Below are 6,717 nucleotides of genomic sequence, written 5' to 3' on the forward strand. Positions count from 1 at the left end.
GACTCTTTTTAACCCTCTACCCTTGCATACGTTAACTATCTTCTATGCGCGTTTTCGCTTAAACCATCCCTTTGAAACAGCGTATCAGATGAATTGCGAGCAGACGTCGACGGATAAACGTTCGTGCAAAGATTAAGAAACATCGTTGCAATCGAGGATATTCTTGGAAGAAACTTCAAGCTTGGTCGGAAATCTTAAAATTACGTTGGTCTTAGAATTTTACAGTTGAAATTGACGATATTTGTTTTAGGAGAAACCGAACAAGTGGGAACAATGGAATCTCTTTTCCTATATCTTCGTAGAAGGAGATGTATTTTTCTGTATATTCTCATCTTCCGTACCCTGTACTTGGAAATTTCGTTGTAAATTTTCTGTAAATTGTAAAATAATCAAAGGGAGGGAAATTTGTAAAAAATTAGAAAAGGCAAGTAGACAATTTCTTCGACGGACTTGCGATTAACCAGCGTTCCGTTTCCGATAACCCTTCGGGTCGTGTGATCCAGTTGAAACGCAGAGTAGCTTTCATTGTTCGTGGATCGGGTCGGAACCGGAAACGACGTTCTCTCCTTATCAAAATTTTTTAGAAGTTACAACAGGACACGTGCCGATAATATACCGGGGTGCAAAGACACGTGACCGGAAGAAGCATCCTAATTGATATTGATTCGACGATGTGCCCTTCTCAGTCGGCGCTTACATCGACCGATGCTTTCAATCGAGAATATCAAATAACGTTTTAATATCGTTCCGAGATATAGCGCTTCCATTCTTTGAGTCTGTGTTATTTTGGACACCTTATTTTTTCATTCATTTTCTCGTAATATTATCAATATGCCAAAATTCGTTAACTAGGCGTATCATCGAGTATAATATCCTTATCAAAAAAAAAAGGGAGAATTTTTTGCTGATGAACGATCGCTTCGGAAGGACGTTTAGTGTTCGTTCGGAGTTTGATCTACGCGTCCGACGGAAATCTGAATGTCCGTTCGTGTTTGGCCAGTAGGGGAAAAAGAAATTCTACCGAAAGTTTTTCAATCCCAGAAGTTTTCTGGTTGGCGCGCGTGGAACGCCGGTTCATTGTATTGTTAGCAGTTTGAAAGAAATCTACGGACGATGAACGGTCGAACAACAATTCGAGGATGCACGTGCAAATACGCCAATCTTCCAGCTTTCTCAGTCGTCGTCGCGGCTTTAACCTTGATGCGAAGAAACCTCGAAGAAACTGTATCTTCCCTTACGACGAAACGCGTTTCTCTTTGTTCACCCTTTCCTCGAAAATTTGTGATAGTTTTTATTCGCACGACAGATGGAGATGTTGATCGATCGATCGTTTAATTTTAAATAACAGATAACGAACGATATTATAAACCGTCGAGACATTTCTTCGCGTCCAGTTAAAGGAAACATCCGATAGGACAAAAACCTTTCGCTATTTGTAAAAGTTGTTGATAAAAAGGAAATTCAATTTTTCAACGAGGAAAGCACTGACCGAAGAAAATAGGAAAAGAATTGGACGAAGATGAGGAACAATGATTACCGCTCGTTCTGCAAGAAGATGGCATCGTCGAACGAGTCTGAAAAAGCGAAGCCGAGTGCAGAGTGTACTGGAACGTTGCCAGAGAGTGTGCATCGCTCGAGATGATAAGTCTTTTGCGGATGGAAAAAGTCGCGCTGCTACGGCTTGGTAGATTAATCAAAGCAGAAATTCCGAGCGTCGAGCGACCACCGACAAAGCATATTCCCTCCTAAGAATGGATCGTTTCCGGTTCCGCTCTCTTTATGGTACATTGCGGCTCAGCGATGTATTAAGATTACTTAATCGATAAAACCAGGCACGGAAAACTAATTCGTTTTTCACCGCCAGTTCAAACGCGATTATCCTTTCTTCCTCTATGGTTACCAACCATCGGAAATGCCGGACAATTTTTTACGTTCTCCTTTTGTCTCGAAAAGTGATCGTAACGACGGCCGAGTACAGTCGAGTTACGCGACTTTCGTATTGTATTATTTTATTATCTATTCTTAGTGCATGCCTTTCGGCTTTGGACGACTTTCCGTTTACATCTCTTATGAATGGTATCCCACTGGGGGTAGCCATCCACATGTTATATTATTATACCACTAAGCTATAATATCTTACCAAATGTCCTACTGGACAAATTGTAAAACGTGAATAAATAAATAAAAAAAAATCTTTATGATGCCCTTACATCTCATATATTTCTCTTACTCTAGCACTTCTATTATTATATACTGCTTATACCTGTCTATTGCACCTTGCTTGCTCTATCTCTATGTCCTAACTTATATCTACGCTTATAACTAAGTGCTCATTCCATTTTTGGCTTTTGCTTCCTTGCTGTGCTCCCTTCCTGTCGTTCCTCCCTCTCTTCTGCTACTCTTCCCTTCTCTATTATCGCTTTCAGTTCTGCCAATCTTTCTCCAGTCTCATTTAGTACTTCGACTTTCATATTGTAATTTACGAGGAACATCGTATTCGAAGACTACTCGTGGCAAGTAAATTCGATGAAAATTTTAAATTAAATTTCAAAGAAGTTGCATTTATATAGTTGCGGCTCTCTTCCGTCTTGAAAAATAACTTGCTGCATTGTAAACAAATTTTCGTAAACTCCCATGTTCTTCGAATAACGACTAAATCTAGTTACGTCCTCCTGCGAAGCATTCCGCGTTTCGCTGCCGATTTCTTTCTTTGTTTCTTCGGAAAAATTTCTGTGACGTCTCTTTTCGAAAACTGTATATCGGTGAACAGGGCTCAGCCCCGTCGATAATAATCGAGAGGGTGATCGCAGATATCGAGTGTCGATGTTTGGTCACTTAACTGTGACTAACGGCCTGCTAACCGGCGTTTAAGCGAGCTTCTGTTTGTCTAACACGTGTTTAACCATTTCGTGCACGCGTCTTGTACAAACACGTACCTCGACTTTTCGTTGCCAAAGGAAGGCGCGTTCGTCCCATGGCAAACATCGAGACAGAAACGGGGAAACGTTCTAAGAAGACGCGTAGATGAACCTTGATAGATTCCAGGGCGTAATTATAAATTATTATCGTTGGACTTTATGTTTCGTTAAGCTAGAAGCTGGAAATTACTTTATCAAATTTATCTTCGATCTTATACCATGATTGCAATGATGAAGAAATCTGCGATAGAGCAGATCTGTCGTTTTTCTAATCGTGGAAACATCTGCTAACGTGATAGGACTGTTGAATGGCTCCGGAGGACGATCAACGCCCCTGTAACATGCAAACTCGCGTAAATCAACGTCGACAAGGAGAGAAAAACAAGGTGGAGAAGGGAGAAAGAAGCGGAAAAAGTTGTAGCAGCTTCTTTCTCACCCGTTTAAGCAGATTTAGCCGCGAAACCAGGAAACGTTTAAGAGGGTGAACACCCTTGCGAGGGAGCTCGGTGCAAAGTAGTCGAGTTTAAAGGACAAAAAAAGAAGAAAAAACATCTCCTTCGGTAAAGCCGATACAAAGTTTTCTCTCCATCCTTACTGAATGGAACTCTATTGTACAGCTTGGTACTAGGATTTTAGAAGAGGGGAATCGATATATTTTTCTATTGTAACGATCTATTTATTTTCTTTCTGTTGTAGATCTTCGAGTTACAAAATTTATTTAGGACGTTTTATACAGCGTTCGATATAACAACGATCTCTTTCTATTTCATCAAACTGAAATATCCTATTTTCTGACAAACTATCGTTGCTCATTAAGATTTCTACATTTCCAGAGAAATCATTTCCAATTAAAACGAAAGATATTCCTTGTTGAAGTGGTCACCGCTTCTAAGAAGACTCTACATCTGGACTTTTTTAGTTTTCTCGAGCACCGAAGCCATCGACAGCGCGTAGACAAAAGACCGCGACGAAGACAGACCGTAAACGGTAGACAGGCGACGTTGGCTTCGGGGTTTTTAGTTATTTGGTAACACAGCTAGCGTGTGGATCTGAACCAGCTCAAATTGTATTCTTACCTATAATTACGCTTCTATTTAAATATATTTTCTATCTTACAATTTATCCACGAGTTTTCTCTCTTTATACATCGAATAACCTCGACATTCCTGAAGCGTGTTTGCCTCAACAAAATTGATACCTTAGTTCTAACTGCTAATATACGTTGTTCGTAGTACGGTAACAAGTTCGCGCAATTTTCTAATCTCACGAAACGAAGACGTCTCTTCTCACGACTATGTCCACATAACGTCAACACCTCGGTAAATCGTCGTTAATAGGCGTATCAGGATCGCGTGTGATTTAAGGTCGGCCTGTAATCGCGATTAAAGGGCCGTATCGGGGAATACGCGAGCCCGACCACCACCAGCCGGAACACCCTAATTTCGCGGCGGTGCGTCCACTGACCCTCCCACGCCCCATTAGGGTCGTTTGGCGCCGTGACAATGGGACGCACACGCGTTCCAGCCATTAACCGATGGTTACGCCGATACACGGACACGGGAATCACCGGCTATGACGACAGAGTGTCACTCTGTCACCATGTTTCCCGCGATCTTATCGCTTTCCTCTTTCCCATCTTCTTTAATACGAACGATGGTTCAAAATTTCGCGATGTACGCGTATGAAAAGTCGTCTTTTTTAAGTTTGAAATTTAACGGACCCAAATTGCTTATCGCGCTTTGTCCTATAGTTCATCGTCGGTTTTTCATTGGAAACGAAGAAATTTTCTGTACAGGGTGTTTCGATTATTCCGAATCGCTTAGTATTTTAGTGGTTTTTATGGACGAAAGAAATTGCGACAGTACAAAGTTGGTTGATTCGCAACGATTCGCTATGATTCGTGACTTTTCTTTCAAAGTTGTATCTTTTTTGAGTGTTCGAAATTTTATGTTCGGCAACTTTTAAATCTAGGATTGATAATTCTTATAAATTTCAGGTAACGAGACTGGTGGATCGTTAGAAAAATACAATAAATTTCCAAAGTCGGCAGGCTACTTTGAAATTCGGCGAGATTCGAAGAATTACCAAGGTTACTATGTATAATTTTTAATCGCCGCAACGAAATCGACCCATTTAAATAGACGATTTCATCGATTCGCAAAAGCGAGTGCTGCTCTAACAGGCAGTTTCCGTTTCTCCGAGTTTGCTCGCATTTGGAAACCTTGTGTCCACGTTTAACAGGCTTATTCATGGAACATCGAACCGCGTATTGTATCTTAATTCGAGTAAACGTCGGCTTACGACGAGAATAGCGTTCACTGTGTAGCCAGATTTCGGTGAAGAAATATTCGAACGATATCGAGCGGCAAATCAATGCACGCGCTAACGCCTCGCTTCAATGCCGTGTTTTCACGGATTTCCAATGGACAGAAATCCCGTAGGATAATCTTTACCCCCTGGTAGAGTTGCTTTAAGCCCGTTTAATGCTGCACCATACGATTTTTCGTAGAAATCTGCGAGATATCGCTGCAAACGCGAACTCATCTTCCAAATTCAATTAATTAAAGACAACATTTCCTAACAAAACGTCTGACTCTTCAAATTTATCTTCGAACGACGCGTAAATCTTACAAGACGATCATCTGTATCTATTTGCTCTCGAGACGAGGCTCTGTATCTTTTGTTACGTGAATCTCAGCGAGCTTGAACATGGTGTGCGCTTGTGTTTCCAAGCCGATGTGCACACTGCACACGCACGGCTATGGTACGTGTGTGCACAGGGGGGGTTCGTGCAACGAAGGGGTGGAAACGAGCCCTGAATGCTCACCTGGGCAAAGGCGTGGCTTTCGCGACAGTGGTCGATAGCGCTGCTACGACGCACACCCCACCCAACTTTCTAGAGGAAAAAAGAAAATCGCTGGCACAGAGAGGGAGAGAAGGTGGTGGAAACCCGAGGACTCGGTAATCGAGGCTCTGATAAGAGCTTCTGCCACGATTCTTTTGAGAAACGTCGCTTGATCAGCTGCTTTTCAACACGATGATTATACGTCATTACCTTTTTGACGCGCGAGTAGGAACGAGAAGATGATAGAACAACGAATAGAACGGGGATGTACCCATAAACTCGAAGACTAGAAAATTTATAAGCAACCGGTAAGTTGGTGGAAATTATAAGAATCGCTGGAAACACGTTCCATCCTTAAAATCATTCCCTTATACTTATGATATAATATTTTAACTTTATCTGTTACTTGCTCATTTCGAGCAATACGTTATCGTTGCTAGTAAAATGCAAGTAACACATTATCTCGTGCGAGAAGCAAGAAAGACGCTACATCTACCGAAGAGATAGCGAAGATTCTAAATAAGCAAAATGTGGAATATATCCGAAAGGCCACTCCACGCGACTTCACGTTGGAGTTTATAATCGGCGATTCACGAAAACCGAAAACAAAAGGAGACGATGCGTTAGGATGGGAGAGTGGAGAATTTGAACGAGCAAAAATGGGAAGAATTGTGGCCACGATAAAGAGGAGAAACGATAGGAAATCCACTAAACCTCGGTCTTGATATATTTTTACGATGGTGAGCATCGGTTGGCTTCGATCCAACCGCGATATCGTTAACAACCTGACTGTCGCGGCTCGATTTTCTCGTAACCACGATACTTGTCTCTCCGTTCCAGTTTCCACCCTGTTTTCGAAACTATTTTCGTGGCTCAAGATATTCGTGGGTAAAGAGAAAAAATATCGAGAGATCGATTCGAAGTGACGGAATTGTTCAAGAGGTTTTATCGTAT

Source organism: Bombus impatiens, unplaced genomic scaffold (assembly GCF_000188095.3).
Source record: "Bombus impatiens unplaced genomic scaffold, BIMP_2.2 scf_0051, whole genome shotgun sequence".
Classification (NCBI taxonomy): Eukaryota; Metazoa; Arthropoda; class Insecta; order Hymenoptera; family Apidae; genus Bombus; species Bombus impatiens.